Genomic DNA, 21,642 nt, shown 5'->3' on the forward strand with positions numbered 1-21,642 from the left:
TGCCGTGTCCTAGGGCTGGTACGCCTGTGTAGCAGTAGCCCGCAAGGGTGAGTAGTGAAGTGTATCCTTTTAACCAGCAATTCTTTCTTCCCCGTGGGGTAGCAGGAATGTGAGGAACCTTTCCAACAGCCTATTTTCATTTCCCAGGAGAAATAGGTCACAATATTTTCCAGTTTTATGGTCTGACATACAGCAGTAATGAAGGGAGAAATGACAAAGGTTTCCAAAAACGGTCATGTCCTTCACAATTTTTTTTTAGCCACAGAATAGTAGAATAATGTGTAACTGATGATTTCTTCTTGCCCTCTCCCTTTGAGTCAAACAGTCTGGCGTGCAGCTTCACTGACAATACAGGGAAGCTGATTGTGGCCGTACTGCCTGAAGTTTCTGTCCAAATACGTTGAATCCTGGAGAATGGTGATTTCATGTCAGAAGCTCAAGAGGTTTGAGTCTGTTAACTGCTGGTGCAGGTTTTCTTGGGAGTGAGGATATGAGTGCAAGGCTCCATCAATAATGCTGCGTTAGGATTGTTGCAGAGAGCTGTGCGGGTGCATATGAATGGATGGGTTGTGTTGCTCGTCCGTAGGCTTGTCTCCTCTGATGCCTTAGAGCAGTCTCATCTGACTGTGCCTTGGGATCCAGCAGCACCCTGGATGTAGGGAGATATGTCCCTTACCAGGATCTTATTGCACCACTGACTGGCTTCCTGGAGCATGGCAGGACATCTGGTGAGTTATACAGCGTACAGAGAGATGCCAGCAACACTGCAGCGATCACCGTGGTCTCGGTGGTGTTGGGCAAATCATCCCGCTGGGGCCTCGGCCGCTGGGAATAACACCTGCAGGGACCCATCGCCACTCCCTCGCTGTTTGAAGATTTACGCTTGCAGGCTTCTCCCAGGTTCTTGCTGAAGCTGGATTTTTTTTGTGCAGCGGAAGTTCACCATTTTGGTGTTCGGTTTGGGTTATTTTGAGCCAGGATCACATTCTAGTGTCAGAGAAATGCCACGTGGGCACTGACCCAGCTCCGGTTCCGCTTCCGACAGCAGCGGTGATGCAGGAACGGGAGGAGGCCAGGACAGCTAGGGCTTTGTGTCATGGGCAATGTCTCATACCCCCTGTGGAGACCTGCAGGCAGCTGGAGCAGATTGCAAAGCCCTGATATTCCTCTTCTGCCAGTTGTTGCCTGCAAGCAGAGGGAGGCTTGGACAGTGAGCCCTGGCCGGGGTAGCCAGCCCTGACGGGACCTTGCCTTTGTTTGTGAGCTGGTTTACAGATCTCTTCTGCAATGATGAAGGCAGGCATGGTTTTCTTTCTTTCTGTCTTTGTAACTAAGAATGGAAAAATCCATTTGACTTGCTAAATCTCTTCTGATCTGAGAAGACGTGTTCACATGGCTGTAGTGACACAGGGATATAAGGGAAGGTTTGGAGGGAAACCGTATCTTTTCTTTAGGTCAGCTGGCACTTCTGAAGAGATCCTTGATATGCCGAAGCCAGCCAGTTTAGTTCCTTTATTATAGCCCTAATTAAAAAAAAAAAAAAAAAAAAAAAGGCAAGCCTTTACCGGGTGCTAGTAAAGGTAAGGGACTTAATTTTTTTCACAGCTGCTTCCAAAGTCTTACACATTTTGTAAGTGTTGTTTGCTCCTTGCTCGTCATTGATGCTCTAAATAAAGGCTTACAGGGCTGTGGTTGAAAACAAGAAATGTAACGTTTGAAGGTAAATGGTTTGTTGTCTCCTGTCTTAGGAGGGAGATGTCTGGCCAAATTCTTCAGTTGAAATTTACGTGATCTTCAAACCCCGAGAAGCCAGAGTGTATCAACAGTCTGCTGCGACATCTCAGGTACAGCTCCTTTCTCCTCCTCCTGCTACCCACAGCAAAGGCGAGGCACAAATACTCTTCCAGCCCAGTTGGTTCCCACGGAATTCCTAGGAAGAGCCGGTGGTCAGCAGGGCAGTGCCAGCACCTTCCCGCTGTCCCTGTGGCTCCCAGCTGGTCTGTGCAGAGCCAGGGCTTAGCGCGCCTGGCTCCGACCGCTGATCCCAGAGCAGCCAAAGCAGCGAGCTTTCATACCATGCATTCGTTGTGCTGCAAGGTGTTTGTAAAGGCAGAGAGGTACACAGCAGAAGAGCTTTGGTGGACGAGCACTAAGCCCCTATAGACCTCCAGGATGAGCCTTTATTACGTGGATGCACCATCGGGCTCCTGAGGCGGTAGGAGCTGAGTGAAACGTGCTCCCTGCCCCTGGGTCACCTCCCGCTCTCCAGGCGCTGCCAGACCGTAGTGGCTGAGCCCTGCTGAGCGCAGGGTGTCTGTGAACGTGCCACACGTGTGCTGCTGTCCCTGCGTGGGAATCGTCACCTCGTGGCTCAAGTCTCTGCTTCATCTGGGTCGCGTGTTACAGGGCTCGCTGTCCTCAGCAGGGTGAGCACCCTCCCCAGAAGTCAGAGTGCGAGCAGCCTGCTAGACAAGCTTTATGCTCCTCCCGGCTGACAGAAGTGCTGTCAGGTCTTTTTCTGGGAGCGGTTATCACTGACCCACCGAGTTACGCCGCCTTTGCCCTTACAGAGGTGATGGCCTTGCTGTGCTGGCACGGGGCAGGGAATGCTTGCAGCAAGCTCCGTGGTTCAGGTTACCTTGTCCTTCCTCTCCGTCCGTGTGGTGCTGCTTGAGGTGTTTTTCAGGAGTGGGAGGTCCCTGTCAGATTTCCATCCAGGGAACGCTCTGGTTTTCCCCATCTAAGAGGAAGGAGGTGCGAGGCCCGTGGTCCCCAGCAGCCAGGCTCCCGTTCTGGAGGGTGCTGAGATCACTAACCCAGCTGCTTCGAGCCATTCCTTACTGCTCCAAGCTGACAGATACAAAGGCCATGAAACAGCTTTTTATTGATACGGTAATTGCGCAGGGTTTACTTGGCAAATGCCACCTACAGTAATTAACCAGGGCTCGTGTTAACAAACCGCCTTCCTGGCCGCCAGCTGCAGTTGTTAGAGCTGTGGAAGGAAAGGCTTGATTTAAAAAGCTGCTCCCAAGGGAATCCTGGCTCAGCGCTGTGCTCCTGGCCCTGGGATTTTTGCTGTGGTGGTGGGGCTGTCCATCACTTTGCTGCAGGGATCTCCAGGGGTTGTGCCTGGAGAGCTTTTGTTGTTGTTGTGGCAGAGAAATAGGAAAATTACTTACATGCAACCTGGGAGTTACAGGAAACAGAGCTGGGCAAGCGATCGGTGTTTAGAAAGAGGAGCCTGCTCTGGAAAAACCCTCGTGGTCCCTCAGGAGATCTGAACTCTTCCATGGGCCCCTTGGGAGAGGACCTCAAGGAGGTCACCTACCCCCCATCCCTCACAAAACAGAGCTGAGCCGCTGTATCGTCAGGGTGGAGACTGTCCCAGGGTGCAAAAAGAGTTTAAAGAAGAAACCCGTGATCTTTAACTAGGGAGTCATTAATTTTGCTTCTTGACGACTCTGAGCAGTGTGACAGCCTTCCTCGTGCATTTGCATGCCAGTCACAGATCCCTTTGGAGGACGATTTGCAGACAGCGTGTGCCCCTTGCAGGGAATATTTAGTAGCTTTGCCCTAGTGCAGCACTGTGAAATTGCAGTTGGATCTCGAGCCCCACGGGGAAGTGGCTGGCCTCCATGTGTGTTTTTGCAGTTGCCTCCATAAATTGCTTAGCCGAACGCTTCTGGATCAGGTGATTTACAGAACTCATCAGCACTGTGCAACTTGCAAAGCCAGCGGTTAAGAAGTGGTTTGAAATTTGTTTTGTTTAAGCTCAAAATGAACTTTCTTAGTTATTCATGCAAATAAAGCCATGGCTCTTGAGTGCTGGAAGGAAGCCCGTGGTGGGGGGGCTCAATCACCTAAAATTCTTTTTTTGTTGTTTTTTTCTGGATATGGAAATGTACTGGGTTACATCTGATTTCTTCCAAAACCCATTTCTAAGCCGCTTTTGCAGGGAGAAGCAAAATCCTAAGTGCTGATCCCTCCTTCACTTGCCGTGTCCTACATCGTGTAAAGCTGGATCTCTGTGTTCATGTGGTTGGTTGAGAATCACGTTCAAAACCAACCTCAAAACCTGGGGACGTTCCGTGGGCAAAAAGATGAGTGCCAGAAAGCAGCAGAAGTTAGGGACTTGGGAAACAGTTCTGTGCTGTTGGGCCACCCACACCCCTGTTTCTTTGAATGCCGAGTTGTAATCCCTCCATGATGTGCCAAGGTGTTAACCCGACTGAGATCCGAATTCTCACTCCACAGAACCAGGTGTGGCTTTGGGACTGAGGACAAGGAGGCTGCGGCCCCTCCATGCCCTGGTCCATGTGCTCTGGGACATGCTGTGGTGGGGGCATCACACGGTCCCAGCCCGGGGTACCCAGGCCTTGGCCAGCGGCTGGGTGCTCCTGGAAGCCCCAGCTGCTAGTGAGGAGCGGGACATACTCTCTTTTTTCTTTCTTTTTCTCTCGGCTGTCCTGAATGGTCTGTATTTTACTCTGCTCCTCCTCCTTTCAGGAGAGCACTCTCTGAGGTTCACCTGGAAGGAGAGAGCGTAAAACTCCCAGGGTTTCCTAAAGTTCCAGCATCAATGGTGGGGCAGAAGAAAGGATAGCTTCCGCAGACCTTCCAGGAGAGGCTGAGGGCCTGCTGCAGAAGGGAAAGAATGGCCACTGATTTTTTTTGATGATAGTGGCCGTGGGGCATGCCTCACCCATGCTTATGGGCAAAACTTGTCCCTTGGAAATCTTTGTCATTTCCTAAGAGCTTTGATGGTTTAGAACATCAAGTTTTTAATGAAAATTAGGCCACATGTGATGCAAGATGGAAAAATCTTCTGAACAGCAAGCACCCAGTACTGCCTCTTTTCGGGTGTCTGTGCAATAGAAGTACACAGCCCTCTGATGCGTGCCTGAGCTGTGAAGTGTAACTCATCTCTGCTGTCAGCTGGGCTGCGGCTGGATCCGCTGAAAAACCACTGAATTCAGCAAAAGCTCCCTAGCTCTTCCTTTCTGGCTTTGGATGTGATCAAACATCCCCGTGCCACGGTTGCAAGCCCAAAGTCAGGGATCACTGAAAAGGCTGTTCCAGGAGGGTTTTTTCCGAGTTGTGATCTAGTCACACGTGGGCTGCTCTTTGCAATAATAAGTTGGTTTGGACATTCTGGAATGACTAAGCAGCAGACTTTTATAAAAAAAGGAATCAACTTTCAGTCCCTAAGCTTTAGTTAATGGTGGGTGTCACACAAAAGGAGCTCAAAGGATAGAGGAATAGTTTTGCACAAAAGCCACAGTGACGGTTGTGTACAACTTCTGGGGCTATCTTCTGCTCCTTGTGCTACTCGCTTTCCGTACAAGAGTAGAATGGGATGGCAGTGTTACCGAAATCTCGGAATGAAGAACTTACCGACACCAATGTGATGTAGATAAGCAGACATTTCTTTATGGACGGCCGGGTGCGTGAGCGAGTCCCCTCACGATTGACGCACACCATGGTTCAAAATCATACACCTTGTATAGAACTCATTCATACATATTCATTAAATATCCATGCATAATCGTAAGATTTCCCATAAATCATTAACATACTCTCCTCCCATATCCGATTCTGCGCAGTAAAGGTTAGAAAGGTCCGGAAATGGGTCTGGGGTACGATTTGGGTAGGTGGTATGTGAGTCGGTGGTCTCGATCTCCCCCTGCCGGAATTACCTGCCACTTGAGGTAACTGTTTCTTGGCCAGCAACTATGGGTTGCTTCGCTCGACTCTTCCCAGTTCACATAAATTCTCATTTTGACATTTTAGTACATCCTCCTAGGTTACATATAAACAATCATCTCAAATCTTAAGTCTGTTATCTAAGTTCTAAACATTCCTACTAGGTGATTCTGACCAATTCCTCCGGCCTTGGTACGGGGCTGTACAGAGGATTTTCTATAGCCGCTTTTACTATAACTATAAGTTTCATTAAAATATATTTTCTTATCCTCTTATATTTCTATTACATGATTGATTTTATAAAATCAAATAATCAATCAAATAAAGTCAATCAATCTTAACTTATTAGCAAATCTATAACAGCAGGGGGACCTAAGCCAAAATCTGAGCTAGAATTCAGGCACTTTAGGCTGCTCCAGTGGTTCAGGAAAGGCTTCAGACTGAAAGATCCTGCACTATGCCATCTTAGCAGACTTAAGGAAGAAACTCAGCATCCTGGAGTTCAGCTGTAAGCCTTGTGGTCTCAGTTGCCTTTGCAGCAAGGGATATGTGTGTTAGCAGTACACTTAGAGCTTATCTGGTTTCAGTAGCGAGGAGGCTGGTTTTCCGTAACTGCTCAGTATGCTTCAGGTGGGGCGTCTTTACAAAGCTGAGCTCTTGGTTTGATGGTGGGAACAGGTGAGTGCTGCTCTCTGGAGACCGTAAAGCCCCGTCTTAACAAGGCGCTGCTGCAGGCGGTGAGCCCTGGAGCACCCCGGTACGGAGCCCTACGTTAGGCGCAGGTGGTGGCTGAGATGCTCTGCCTGCTTGAGGCAGCGCTCGGGTGCGCGTGTCGCTGTCAGCAGGCTGCTGGGGTATCGCTGTCAGCAGGCTGCTCTGCCTTGCTTGGGCTCATACTTCTCAGCTCCCGTGCGGTCGTCTCCGATTGCAGCGATACAGACAGCAGATTTTTCTCTCCGGCTCTGTTTTGTGAGCTTTGTGCCTTCTCTGAATGGATTTCAAAGCTCGTTTAAGTGCATGGGAAGGAATTCAGAAATCATGTTTTATATGCAGCATCACTTTCTGAGGGTGCAAACTGATTGCTAAGTTACAAACCAGCCCAAGGGCTCCGTCAGAAGTTAGAAACCAGCCGCAAAGTTGATCTGCTGAGGGAAGAGAAGGGTCCCGTATCTTCTCGCGGAGCATCTAGTGCTGGTGCCACCCAGCCCGGAGTCGGGGACTGGCTCTGAGGCTGCCTGGAAAATCCAGGCGAACCGAAGGAATTCTGTACTGACATGGCAACCTCTCCCCAGGCCGTGAGACCAGGCTGCCCCTGCGCATCAAAGGGAGCGGCATAGGGCCCCAGCTGCGCTTCAGCTTTGACCAGCTGGACATCGGGAAGGTTTTTGTTGCATCAGCCCCCAGCTACGAGGTGAGCAGTGGGGCTTGCTGGGGTTGGGGTGGATCCTGATGGCCCCTGGGGCAGCAGTGAGCTTTGTGCACCTGCTGGATTTCTGGCAACACAGGCAGTTATGTGCACGCATTATTTGATGTAAGTTAAATGTGGGAGTTTTTGCAGAATCTGGATAGTTTTGATGGGGTCTGAAAGGTGTGTATGTTGTCCACAAAGCCCCGATCCCTGCGTTTTGGCAACCTCCCTTTGAGACCAGCTGGGAGGCTTCATGCAGAAAATCCAGCCCTTGACACATGATAGCAACACCGGGTCAAAAAGGTCAGGATCCAGAGGCTTTTGTTTCAGCCCTAGATGCACTGCGCCCTGGTACCCTGGCGGTTAAAAAGCAGCTGGAACAAAGGTGTTGTGTTCCGACTCGAGTCCGTTGCAAACACCTTTCAGTGAAGCGCAACTTGCTGGATCCTGGCGCCGGAGGGAAGCCGGGCAGCCTCCCCGCGCAGAGCTGCCCGCGCAGGCACCGGGAGCGCTGTCCCTGCTGACCAGCCTCCTGCCACCCTTCAGACCTGGTGCCCCTCTGGCTCTATGAACAGAGCAGGGCAGTTCTGGAAATGAAGCAAAGGAGCTTTCTGGGTATTTGCCTCCCCCCGCCGATGGTGGCAAGTTTTCTCAAAAAAAAACCAACCAAAAAAACCCCCATGATACAGCAACTGGAGGCGGTAGAAAATGAGGCAGTACATCGTGCCAGACACTTTCAAAAGCTTGACTGTTGCAGGGAAGGACACGTTAAGGTGTTTTCTTGCCAAAATATTGTGCTCTGTATGTATGCATTTTTTAATGCTGATTCTTTATTGATTCTATATATATCAATGTGTTGGTTTCATTACTGGAGAAAATGTGAATAAGTAGATGATACTCCAAGTGCTGTATTAAGTAGCCAGACTGGAGGTAAACTTCAGTGTAGGATCCCTAAGTGCAATTTGTAATTAAGGTGTAAAACATATGAGTAGTTTCCAAGTTACCAGTGCAGAATTTGAATACAGGAATGTTTTCAACAGCAGCTGCAAAATTAAAAAAATAAGGGCTGTACCTCTGCTTCTGTCTCAGTTTTTCTGACAGGTTTTGCGAGGACAAAACTTAGGGAAAATAACTGCCAAGCAGGTAGATAAGTCCACAGAAATGGCCGGATTTCACCTGCAGCCTTCGGAAACTGTAGAGCTTTGCTTTGGGTAGGTTTGGTGACCACCAGTGTGCTGATACTCACAGGCAGGTGTGGGCATTTCTTGCTGAATCTCAGCAAATGCTGCAGGATTGTGTAGCTTGTTGGAACAGTAAATAATGGTAAATTAGTAGATGATGGCTGTGAATATTTATGAAAGAGATTCTTTAGAGCAGGTGGAGCTGCTATGCCCCTCACTCTCATCCTTTCTTGACATGTCTGGTTGAGCAAAGACAAAGAGACTCTCAGATCAAAGAAAAGAACAAAATGCGCCTCACTGACGTACCCTAGCAGAGTCGGGGAGTGCTGCTGAAGCTGGTTATGGGGCTGTCCCAAGGTATTTTCTACATCCAGTAAACTTGCTGGCTGTAACGGGAGCTGAATGTGTTTTGCCCTTGGCAGGACTGGGCTCATCTGGAGCGGGAGCAGTTAGGTGACGATTCGCTGTAATGCTGCGACCGCCCTTTGCTGCTCTTTGGGGCAGGTCTACATCGCCTTGGTGATGCTGAGCACATCCTCAGCCCTGCAAGTCCAAGCGGACTGCTCTGTGTCAGTGGAATAAACCCAGAGTGACTCTGTTTATGTGAAGTTATCACTGGGGTTTTTTGCATGCAAAAACCCAAAGGCAGAAACTGTCCTGTTGTGTTTTCTTTGGCTTCAGCCAAGCAGCAGCACACAGCATCTTCTGCCTTTTGTAGAAGTTTAATTAGAAAACAAATCAGCCTTCTGTAAGGAAAGAAGATTCCTCATGTATTTCCATTTTGCTTTCTTGCTGCTGCAGGTGATCCTGTTTAACAAAGGAGTCATTGATGCCCCCTCCAAGTTGGTCCTTCCGGCGACCGCTCTGGGCTCCTGCTTCTCCTTTCTCCCCCAGGAGGGCATCGTTTTACCAGATGTCCTCCAAGTCATCCAGATCTCCTTCAGTTCCACCGCCCTGGGGCAGTTCACAGAAGGATTCCGGTTCAGTGTGGATGGGTCCCCTGAGCCCGTGACCTTGACCGTCAGGTGAGGAGGGTTACAGGAGCCTGGGGGGTGCCTCCACAGTAATTCCCACTGCAGACTCCTCTCCTCGAGATGGCATCTGCCTCCTTGCTTTCTGTCTTGCCTTTGTTCCAAGGACCCCTGTCCAGCCCTTATCTCTCATTCTCCAGCCCCACAACTCAAGCTGTTTGTTTCAAATGCTTTTGAGATGCCCACCCACCGGGGCAAGCCGAGCCTCCCTCTTCAGGGGGGGTTGTGCACTGGATTTAGTTCTCCAGGGAGGGAAAAACTCCCAGTTCTTTTGAGTGGAGATGAGCTGGCTGGTGGGACATGGGGCTGCAGAGGAAGGAACAGCGGTGGCAGTGCAGGTGGTTCCTCTCCTACCTTGTGCTCCTTCCTGCTCTGCGAGGACCCCGATCTCCCTTCAGAAGCACTATTGGAAGATGTGGCTGTTGCCATAAAGACTGCCCTCTTCCCCCGTTCTCTTGCAAGCTGCGCTGTTACCGGCTGTAGCGCACAGGGCTCTGGGCTGGCTGCTTGGCCGAGCCCTCTGGGCAGTCCTTCAGGTCTGACTTCCTTGAGCACAGCTCCTGTGTGCTCAGCAGAAACGGCAGTTATTTCCCCCCTCGCTGCAAGGCTCACCCTTGGCAGTTTCCCAGTGTGAGACCCAGTTGTGGCTGGTTTGGAGGCAGTTTTCTGTTGTCTTTTGGCAAGTGCTATTACGGAAAGCATGTCTGCTCCCTTTGCTCCATCCAGAGTAGGATGCTGGGGCTTGGCAGGTTAAGTCTGATTACGTGAGGTCCTTGGAGAGGGAACCTCATTGCCAGAAGGGATTTGCTACCTAACTTGTTCTCAGGAACGGATTCAGCTCCAGGAATCGAGAATTAGCATGGGATTGAAACTCCTGAAAGTCAGATTTTGAGTGCTTTTTGATCGTGCAGTCAGAAGATGCCCAAACCATAGGTGATCACTCTTTGCTTGGAAACAGACCTGACGAGGTCCTGAACGCTTGTTCTTTTGCTCTTTAGAAAGGGATGCTGGAACTGGGACACCACGGGTGAGTGCAGGTCCCTCCTGCGGGAGGCTGGGGTCTGTTCATGTGTACGAGAGACCCGGTGGCAGTCCTGTGAATAAAACTAGGAGGCACGGGTCACTGTGCTCCTTGATCTGTATTTGTTTTTTTCACCAAGAGGCAGAGCTGGCATTGATTGGCATCAACCATGAAATTAATGAATGTTGTGCAGCTTCAAGTGCTGATTTCAGTGGATGTTGGTGAGTTTGGGAGTTTGGAACCTCTCTGAATTTAGGGATGGGCGGGCTGGTGTGGTGGCTTCAGGACACTCATGTTTGGTGGTGCAAATAGTCTTGCTCTTGGATGTGTCAGCCGGTGCACTGGTGACAAGCTGATACTTTCCTCCAAGATTCCGCCATCCACTGTGTAGAACTTGTGCTGCGTTTCTCAGTAGATGTCTGGGGCTCCTGTGGATTCGTGCCTCAAAATCCTGCACGCATAATGGTAGTGTGGAATAGGGTCTGAGGAAGATGTCCATCTAGCCCGTGGAAAGGCCAGTTCCAGCAAAGAGATACCAAAGCAGGGAACCTGTGGCTGAGAGGGCTAGTTACAATGAACCTGCTTCTGCATGGACAGCTCTGCCCGTCACACGGCAGATGGGGAAACTGAGGCACAGAGCCATCACTTGTTCAGGGTCCTTCACTGGGCCAGCAGCAACCTGGGGGTGTACCCTGCCTGCCCTGGTGCCCTGAGCCACCTCAGCAGCTGCCACCTGCTGACCACGTTGCTTTGGCTGCCCCTGTGCACAGGGATGCTGTGCCGAGCGCAGGGGTGACGGGTTGATTTGAAACCCACCGTGCTGCTGAGACCAGCTTCTATCCGTCCCGGTGGTAACGAAAGCCGAACACTTTGCAGTTCTTTTTAACCAAGCCAGTTCCTCCTCTGCCTTTGTCCTTACAGGGGCTGTGTCATCGGACCGACTTTCCCTTTCCATGTACCTTCCCTCCATTCGGCGACGTCTCCTTTGGTGAGTGTGCCCTGGGCTTGGACCGCTGGTGGGGAGGTCTGTGCCTTACTGAAATGAAGCGCTTTGGGAGCGTCTGTCACTTGTGTTCCTCCACAGCAGCCTTCAGGGTGTTAGAACCAGGGCTGCCGCTTGCTCAGGTGGTATTTTGCTGCCGTGAGATCAAACAGGACCAAAGGAATAGAAAGTCAGGATTTTCCTGGTGCCCTCAGAGCCTGCTCAGCCCCAACCTCCCAATCCTTGGCGGCAGAATGATGGTGAAAGCCCTTGTCCCAGAAGGGCCCAGGGGATGGGGCTGCAGGAGAAGGGAGTTGGAGCCACACGCTAGCCTGTGGCTGCTCAGGGTGAACGTTCCTGTTGCAAGGCGAGGACACCACTTACCCACTTGACCTTTAGTGTGAGCTGTTAATTTGTGCTGTGAGGGCTCCTCATTATCACCTGCCCGGTAATAAGCCCAGGCAGTAGCTCGGCATTGGTTTGGGCAGTGATGTCTCCAGAGATGTGGGCTCCTTCTCCTTCCCCAGCCGAAGCACTGCTCCACTGACGGAGCCGGTGGCTGAGCACCCAGAGCATCTCCACTGAAATGCAGATTCTGATTCTCCATCTCGAGTCTCAGAGAAAAGGCTTTGTACTGAGATGATCTAAAGTTTACATGTGAAATCAATTGGGGATTGATTGAAGGGCCATGATCATTCTGTGCCCAGGATGCCTCTGTGGTTTCATGCGGTTCGTGGACTTTCTAGGAAATCTCAATACTTTCCCTGAGCCACTTCCCCCTCTCCCTGCATCACCACTCGGCCACTTCTCTGCTTCCTTTTGAATAAATAGACCCACAAGAAACGCACCGGCAGAAATGCGGTTGTGTAATAGGAGGTTCATCCTACTTTAATCTGATTTCATTAACAAGGCCTTTCCAGCTGAAGGCAGCTATTGTATTTTTGCTTCTTGTCACTGTGCTGCTGGCTGTTGTCTGCATCTGGTGACTTCGGTCCCATTTGGGGCTGTGCAGTGGGTCAGTCGGTGCATGTCCTTTCTGTGCCCCACCCCCGCCTCCCTGCCGGAGTAATTGCTGGCGGTGGGCAATGGTCACTGCTGCTGGGCACAGAGGAACTATCTGCTGTGTCTGCAGGTGGTTTTCCTCCCTGTCTTTATTCAAATAGCACTTGGTAAGCAGGGCATGGGAGGTGTCTTCTGGCAGAGCTGGTGTCCGCTCCAGACCAAGCTGCGGGCTGGTGTCCTGCCTCTGCAGAACAGCCACCCCCTCACCCAGTGTGGTTGTACCACTGGTTTTCCGTTGTGGAAAGCAAGTGTCAGAGCTGGAGTGATGTCAGGCTTTGTGGGCAGTAATCAAAGGCAGTGTGGATGTGATGTCCCCGTTTGTTAGGTAAGGTGAGACACAGTTCCTGCTCATTTCTAAGGAAGCATCAGGTTTGCCTGCAGTGAGGTGGGCCGAGTTGTCATGTGCTCAGTCTGGTTGCCCAGAAACAGGAGATGCCTTAAGGGTCCTGCCTAGAGAAACTGCATTAGAGTGCAATGCATCATGTTGTAGTGCCCGGTCTCATCCTTTCTTTTCCTTACATGACAATGCCCTACTTTCATATATTGAAAACTGGGGGAATGTTCATGGAGTTAATGGGGGATTTTACAGACTGAATTTTCAGAATAAATGCTCTGTCTGGGTGCACACTGATCAGTGAGAAAGAGTTGGGGCTGGTTTGGGGGCAGGTGAGAGAGCTCCTCACAGGTAGAGACAGCTCTTCAGCACCAACGGCACTGCCCATTGCCAAGGAAGCAAGCTGTGCCATCCATGGAAAAAGCAACTTCAGTCACAACTCACTCCTCCCTGAGCTTCTCCATTACCTCTCATTCACACTGAAAAGAGATAAACAACAAGCACCGGTCTATCCTAACAGGAGAGTCACACCAGGAATCACGGGATAACCGGGGACTTGACTGATATTTGTCTCACCTTCCCAGGCTTTCCTCGCACCCTGCCGTGTCGCCTCACTAACACCTCCTTGGTTCCCATGACTTTCAACCTTCGCATCCCTGGCGAAGGCTCAGGACAGCGCAGCGTCACCAGTTTTGCTCAGATATCAGACAACACTTGCCCGTCCTGGAGAAAGGGAGCCCAACATCACATCAAGCCAACTGAATTCACCATAATGCCCTGCAAGGGGACCATCCGCTCCCAAGGAGCCCTGGGTATCCAGGTATGGCACGAGCCCGGCCATACGTGCTTCAGCAGGTGGAGCTGAAGCTTCACTGGTGCGCAGGAGGGCTGTAGTGCTGCTGGCTTTGGGCATAACGCAAGTAAGAGATCGGTGTTCGTGTTAGGTTTTTGTGAGCTGGGGTACTCTGGGGCGGAGCACCGTTTTGTTTCCAAAGTTGTAAGCCAAGGATCATGTACCCTACGGTGAAGCACAGAAGCCATGCGTGTGTGTCTGAGCTGCTTAGAGCAATTTGATTTAAAGTGGGCCGAGGAAGGATGGGGACAGAAGGTGACTGTTAAAAGAAAGATGTCATTGCATAAAGCAGTTTGCTATTCTTCCCGGCCTTATCTTTCCTCTCGTGTGGAGCAGAATGGTTGCATCCACTGCAGCGAGGACTGGAAAAGCTCCAGCAGCCATGAGCTGCACAGCTGCTGCTGGGCCACGTTTTGCCCTCGGCTTCCCACTGTAAAGCTGGACTCATTCTGTGAAAGTCAACAGATTTCCTCTGGATTTATGCTGTTGTAGTCGAGAGTAAAAATTGGTCCCAGTGGCAAGTAGAACATGAATTGTGCTTTAATTTAGCTTACATATGCCCTGGTATGCAAGGCGTACTTAATAAATCGGATATCGCCAGAAGAGTTTTGTTACTCGGAAAGACAGTGGTCTACACGTGGACCAGCAGGAGAACTAAGGCAAAATATCGCTCCCTTTCCTGACCGTGGGTGAGAGCCAGAGGACACCATGCGTGGCTGATGGCTTCTGGCAGTGATTAAGTATCTGACGCTCTTCTCCTCTACCAGGTCACCCTGTGTTCCAACACGGTGGGGCGATACGAGCTGGCGCTGGTGGTGGGCGTGGATGGTGTTGGCCAGGAGGTGTTGGCGTGCCTCTCACAGCCAGGTACCGGCGCTTTCCTTGCAGCTGGCCACCTTTCCCCGCGTACCCATGCCCAGCACGCTGCCTGGCGTGGGGTGTCCTGGCTTCAGCTCCAAATGAGAAATGTTGCTTAACGAGCTAGTTCTGCCCAGCTCGCTGTGAGCACAGCCGTGCTTTGAAAGCAGCCCATGTTGAGAGGCACCTGTGCTCAGTGCTCAGGGCCATGCCTCTGTCTTTTTTTTTTTGGTTTATTTTATTTTTAAGGGAGCAGTGATTATATTCACTATTGGCCTGTTGTCTGGGACTTGAGGAGTAATGAATCTCCAAAGGACTGCCCCTGCTTCTCCCTGCAAGCGGTGGGCTTGTGCTGGGTTGGCCCAAAATGCAGCATTTGTTTGGAAGGCGGCGAGCAGCCTGCTGAAAGCTGGGGTCTGGCTCAGTTAGTGAAGGCGTGTGCAAATGGGAAAGGGGCTTACAGCAGGAGTGGTGAGGGGAAACTAGTCCTTGGTGTGGCAGGTGAGCTCAGGTTTCTCTGGTTCTCTTGAGCATGAACGTTCCCAGACTTAAGCCAAAAGCTGCAGCGTCGTTCAATGCCGTTGCGCCGCAGCGGGTGCCAGTTTAATGACGAGAGGGACGCAGTTGCTGGTGCTGTTCCCTCTCCCCGGCAGAGTCACCCACTGGGTGCCTGGGCTGCAATTTTGTAAAACGAGTGGGAATGGGAAGAGTCAGTGTGTGGGCTGGTGTGTGGAGGACCCAGGCAGCTGCAGGAGCTGGGAGAGGCTGGTCACCCACTGCGAGAGGCAGGCGGTGCTGGTGCCCTCCATCGCGGGGGCAAGCGGCTGAGGTTTCAGGCAGGGCGAGAGCGGTACGGGAGAGGAGGGAGTTGCTTTTACTGAGATGCGGGAGTCTTGTTTTCCTTGAGCTTTGGGGAGCGCTGGTCCTCAGCGGGAAGGCTCCCGCAGAGCTCGTGCCTTGCTGGGACTGTGGGAGGGTCCTTGCCGGCCTCCTGGGGCAAGGGAGGGGCAAAGCTTGATGAGAGAGCACTGGGGCAGGGCACTGGGCAGCCTCTGCCACGGGAGTCTGGGGCTGCCCCTCCTTTACAAGAGGCTGTTGAGTAAGAAGAAGTTAGAGGTGATCGATTGCCGTAGAGGTAGGAAATGTCTATCTGGCAGAGACAAATGCCTTGTGTCTGTTTCATGCTGTTTGGGGAGTAAACAACTTCTACATTCTCTCAGTGTCTCTAATTCCCTTTGGTCATCTCTTCACCCGGATGTGTCGTTCCTCCACTGCCCGTGCTCAGCCCTGTTCTGACATTTGGACGGTGCTTTCTGAAGTTCCCTTGCGAGTGGGTGCTGACCCTTGTGAACGACAGCGATCTTCCAGGCTGCTATGGAGTCCTTCCTCAGGCTTGGCGTCGTGTTCGCCTCCTGCCCTCAAACGTCGTTATCGAGGGGTTTGTTAGGAAAAAAACGGGGTTTGGATAAGACCTTGCTGTTTTATATTCAAACCTAAAGTTTTGGAGAGAACGGGAAGCTACCTGAATATGAACTTCAGGAGCGGTTTGAACTCTTCAGAAAGCAGTTTCGGTTCTAGTCTTTGGGGTGCTTTCATGCAGGAGAACTTGGAGGGTTGTGAAAAGCTGCTGCAAGGAGGCCGCCAGCACCGGAGTGGGCGTTTGTGAGTGCAGCAGCTTTTGGACCCTGTGAGGATGCTAATTAGGCCCATACAAATCTTGCTCCTTGTGTTGTGCCTTTCTGCTTTCTCCTAGGGATTTTTAAAAATGTGGGTGAATTGCCGTTGTGGTGGATGTTAAGAAGCTTGGAGTTTCCTCAGAGGTCACTCTGAAGTTGTCTTTGATTCTGTCCCTTATAGGAGCACAAGGAGGATGCTGCTGTGTGGTACTCCAGCCCTGTGCCGTGTGGGATTATCCAGCCTCACAGCTCGGTGGAGATGCCGTTGACGCTGGAAGCCCAGGCGATAGGAAGGCAGGACACTGTGGCTAGTGTCTCAGTGTTTGGGAATGAAAGATCCCCGCTGGTGAGTGCTAGGCGAGATGCGTGCCTTTGTGTGACTCATCTTGTTGGGCATAAAGTGTACAGGGGTTCTGCCAGGGAAAAGGAGAACGTGACAATACGTGGCTGGTGCGGACACGGAAAGAAGGGATTCATGGCATAAGTAGCAGCTAATGCCTAGAGAAGGGTGGTGTCCTCTTAGGTGGAAATCTAAGTGTCTGAGATGGTGTTTAATTACGGACGTGTGAGGCGGGATAACAAGCCCAGTCTGAAACCCAGAGCAATTCCTGGGTCTCTCGCTCTCCTGCGTTACGAGATGAGCAGCAACCGCTGCTTCATTAGAACTCTTGTTCGGGAGCGCACGGGGACATCGCTGAATGCTGCTAAAAGCAGGAGCGGTGTAAGAGACCGTGCTGAAATGATGATTTCTGTAAAGCTGGATTTAAGCTTTCCTGAAAGTCAGGTCCATCCCGCCTGAGAAATATCCATCATATCTCTTTGCCAAAAGCCCCAGCCAAAGACGCATGAGACTCCACACTGCTTGCATCTGGAGCACAAGCTTTTTTTTCTTTTCTTTTTTTTTCCCTACCAAGCTTGAAAAGGGGTGAGGCAAAGCATTCCTGGACTAAAGGCTCCTACAGGACATTTGCATTCAGGCATATACAGCAGCAACAACAAAGTGTAGGCAAGAGAACGTTGTATCTGGTGTCCTGGCTTCCACTGGCTGAAATCGAGAACAAATTTAGTTAATTAAACTTTAATTTAAAAGGATACTAACTTTTGAAGCAGCTGTTTTAAAATGTCTTGTCCTCTCTCTGAGCACGGAAGGGGATATCAGAGGATTCCTGAGAACGTGAAGCTTTCTGTAACAGAAAGGAAGGCTGACATTTTGAAAACAATTGCAGGGATATAAACTTTTTATAAACCGAATTGAAACGATGATGCCAAATCCCTTGGATGCCACTGGTCATCTCAACCCTGGCTGCTGGGGATGTGCATGTAAACCAGTCAACAGCAAGGCCAGGCAATGCAGGCTTTGCAGGGAAGTCTCACGTTTGACAAAACAGTTGCTTGCAAACAGAAGGCATGCTTCCCCGAAAGAGGAGGGTTTCTCCCCACTGGAATAACCAGTTGTTTAAATGTCAGCTGGATTTTGAACTACAGGTACCTTGAAAAGCTTTTACGCTTGGGCTAACAATTTATAAATTGAAAGTTGACCTTACCTTAATCTTTTCTGTTTGGACGTGAACGTGTCAATGTTTTGCCCAAAGGGCGAGCATTTCAGCTGGAGAAGCGTAGCTGTGCCTAAAGAAAGGACTAGATGCGTTGCATTTTCTATAGGTCTGTCTTCTGGTTGCAGTGCAGTTCCAGTAGTTCCCTGGTAGCTGACGCACCCAAAGCTTTCTGGGCTGGCAGAAGAGCTGGCTGTCTTGTTACGTGTCCTGCGCTGGTGGCAGATCCTACCCGTACGGCTGCAAGTCTGACCTTGGGAATCGCTGCAGTGTGTTCCAGTAGAACTTCAAAGCTCGTTCTTGCCTTAGGCTGGGGTGCCCAGTGTCGATGCCTGGTCTTTACCACCGTTTCAGGCAGAACGTGGTACAGATCTTTCATCCAGGCTGTGCAGAGTCCCTCCACAGCTCCGTTGTCGGGTATTTTGTTTGCAGGTGAACGCGTGCCAGCTCCAGTCTGGCGTGTGTCATCTGCATGAAGGAGCTGGTAAATCCCAGCGCTGGCGTTACTGGTGGCAGAGCTGCCATCGCTTGTTGCTGCCTTTCCCTGTGCCATGTTGCCTGTAACGCTGTTGCATGGCATTTTCCTTGTCCCTTTTAGAACCCTGTAGATGAAGGGGTTGGGGTTTTTGAAGCCCTCTCCTTGGTGGTGAGGATGCGTGGTGTTAGTACACAGGCTGACAGAAGGCAGCTCTCCTGGGCATCCTCCAGATGTTGTTTCGCTCATCCCCAAAGGGCTCTGCCCTGCCTTTGCTGCTGCTGTCCCGCTGTCACCGGGAAGCTGAGCTGGCTGGCGAGGCGCAGCTCTTCCCTGCAGCTCCTCCTTCCCGGGAGCTTTGGGCAGCATCGCCCAGACATGCATCATCGTGCATGGCTTCAGTTCCTTATTTTGGAGGCCCCAGCCTTGGTAGGTGAGGTTTTTGGCTCTTAGTTGCACGCAGCAGTGCCCTGCCAAGGGATGAGCATTTCTGGATGCTGCTGCTTCTGGCTGAGTTGGGCTGGTGATTCTGACAGCGGTCAATACCACTTCCTTGAGCCAGACATCATTAAAGGTTTTACATCGTGGAAGCTGGTTTCTTTTTCGGTTAAATCGTACTCTGTGCCCTCCAGTGAATCCTACGGCGTCTGGTCAGTGTTGGGAGTTCTATGCATTCAGATCCTGTTGAAGTGTTGAGGTGTTTGGAACCAGTGAAATCCACCGCAAGAGTGCACAAATTCTCGTTGTTTTTAATGATGTGGGAAGGTGGTTTAGCAAAGGGATCTGTGTTCCTCCTCCAGTAGTCTGTGCCAGTTCTGCAAGGAGAAAGCTTTTGGTTCTGACTGTCAAGAGAAAAAACACCACTTGAATGATGTAATGAATAATTAATGCCTGTTATTCATGCCATACCAGGAATACACATAAGCACACATCAGAGGCCATAACTTGCACGATCTCTGCTCTGAAGAGCCTGCTTCGCTTCTGGCTTGTGCTGGTTTTCAGAGGTGCATTTTTGGGAATGTCAGAGAAGTAACTGTCCAAGTGTCGCTGTGCAGCAGCAGCGGTCAGGGAGGTTTGGGGCAAGGCTGAGCGGCAGAAGGAGCGGGAGCAGGCACAAGGCAGAGAAAGGAGAGCTAACTGTGGAGGAGGTCTGGAAAGGAGAGCGTGGGACCCAGGGTTTCTCTGTCCCCTGAGAACGGGAGCTTGTGGCTTTCAGATGGGGTCACTCCCGAGCCTGCACTTGCCCCAGGCCTTCTGTTTCAGCCTTGCAACACTGAAAACTTCCAACAGCCGTACTTATCGCCCAGTCGAGGAGGACACTTAGAGCTGTCTCATATTTTTTAACTTCCCCTGCTTTTCTTTTTTCTTTCCTACCTGCTTCCTGGAGCAGAATATCTGTTTAGTGAGCATTGGAGAAGAACGGGTTGTCTACGTGCATCTGAGTGAGATAAATTCCAGCAGTATTGAAGTCCTACAAGATGCGTCCAAAACTCTCCACCTCTCCAATCAGGCTGTCATCCCTGCTTCCTTCTGTGTAGAGATGGTAAGTATCTGTGGGGCTATTTCCCAATGAAAATTGACTGGTCTGTAGCAGCCTGTGGCCTGATTTTTACATGCAACGTTCCCATATTGCTGTCTCGGAGAGAAAGCAAGATATTCCGTCCCAACGCAGCGAGAGGAGCCTGGCTCTGGGGGCAGTTTTAGCTGGGGCACCCCTCAGTAAAATAGACAGCTTGCATAGATGTTTGTGCAGAAATGAGTCTGGATCATCTTTACAAGTTTTCCCTCTGTTTTCTGGGTGGTATTTAACGGAGAGTCGTGTCTTTGGAGCTCTGAGATCAAGAGGCCCCTGTGGCCCTTTGCTCCTGGAAGGGCATGGATTTCCCGACGCTTTCCCCATTAGGTCTGCGTTTGCTTTGTGTCAGACTGCTGTTTGTGACAGAGTCTGGGGTGTGGAGTTTGTCCTCAGCCTGCCTGTGGTGAGGTGAGTTTCACACCTGCTGGGGGCCCAACCAGCTGTGGTGTTGCACAAAAATATAACGGTAAGGGTTGTGTAGCTACAGAGCGTGTGGGCTCCGTCGCGTTGCAGGGCATCTCCAGAGGCCAGCCGCAGGGAAAGGCCGTTGAACTGATGGAGGCTGCAGCTGACAAGCTGCGTGGCAGGTGGCAGGAGGCGGTTGGGTCGCTGCCCTGGCAGGGGGGGGCAGGGCTGGTGCAGCCAGGGAGGGCTCCTGTGCGGACGCTGGGTGGGATGTGCCGCTCACTGGAGGTGGGATCTGTGAGGGGCTTAAAAACAGGGTTGGGAGGAGGTTTGTTCTGCTCCACGCTAGGTGGGCTGGATTTGTGGAGCTGGTTCACCCAGGCCTGGCTCTGTGGGCTTGGTTGGGTCTGCGGGTAAAGCATCAGGCAGCGTGCGAGAGGCCAGGCTCAGCCTCCTGGGCCAAGGGGGAGGGGGGCAAATTTCCTCCTTGCTGCTTTTCCAGCTGTTTGGGGGACAACAGTAACCTCCAAGTGGGGGAGGGATTCCCAGGGCAGCTTTCTTTGAATCCACCATGAAAACCCGCTTTCCACCTGTGGCGAGAGCAAGCCACCAGGGATGGCTGGTACTGGTGTTGAAATGATGGGTTTGCATGCCTGTCGCAGGCAGTGACCCGCAGAGCTGTTCGGGTCCTGCTGCCCCGGTGCAATGCCTCCCTCCTCCCCGGGCAGCTCGCGGTGTAGCCGGGGGGCTTGCAGGGTACATCTGCCCCTCCGTTGCCTCAGGGCCCTAACCCATGGGACTGGGCAATAAAGCCTGTCGTGCTTCACCGCCATCTCTGCCAGTCCTGGGGCTGATCAGTCACTAGAGCAGTAATACGAGGCGGCTCAGGGACGGTTTCTTTCCCTGCAATAAAGACGGGCTCTGCTTGAGCAGTGGCTTGGACCAGATGATCTCCAGAGGTCTCGCCAGCCCCAGCCGCTCTGTGACTCTGTGTGTGTGATGATCCCCCCGCTGACTCCACGGGGCTGAGTTCCCCCATGGTGAGCATCTCTGCTTTTCAGGGCAGCTGCTGCTCTCATGGAGACGTGCCAGGAGGCAGGTCCTGGGAACCTGCTCCATCAGCCGCTTCACCAAAGGCTCTTCAGACAGACTCCGGGCACGGTGCTGCTGAGGCTGCCTGATGGGAGCAGCGCGGGCGTGGGCGAGATGTGCCCGAGCTGCGCCCTGGCCCTCAGCAGCTGCCTGCTCTGCCGCTCTTTTGCTGCCCCAGTTGAAGTTTTGCCCTTGGCTGCCTTACGCTGCCTGGCAGCTCCTTGACGGGAAGCAGAGGGGACTGAATAATTGTGGAGATAAAGCCTGGGATGCAGTCGGGTGTCAGGGTGACGTGCACGTGTCCACCTGAGAGCGGAGCAGGCTGCGCTGTGCCTTAGCCCAGCTGATGGGTGACACGGGCATCCTTCATTCCCCCGTGTCCCTGAACCCAAGCCTTGTGTCCTCTAAAGCGCCAAAGCCGCTGCTCTGATT

General features: G+C 51.6%; 1 pseudogene; it reads left to right on the plus strand.

Annotated features, from left to right (window-relative positions):
* LOC129736190 (hydrocephalus-inducing protein homolog) overlaps window positions 1–21,435 on the plus strand; it is a 59,928-nt pseudogene extending 38,493 nt beyond the window's left edge.
* The last annotated feature ends 207 nt before the right edge of the window (window positions 21,436–21,642 follow it).

Source organism: Falco cherrug, chromosome 5 (assembly GCF_023634085.1).
Source record: "Falco cherrug isolate bFalChe1 chromosome 5, bFalChe1.pri, whole genome shotgun sequence".
NCBI classification, from domain to species: Eukaryota; Metazoa; Chordata; class Aves; order Falconiformes; family Falconidae; genus Falco; species Falco cherrug.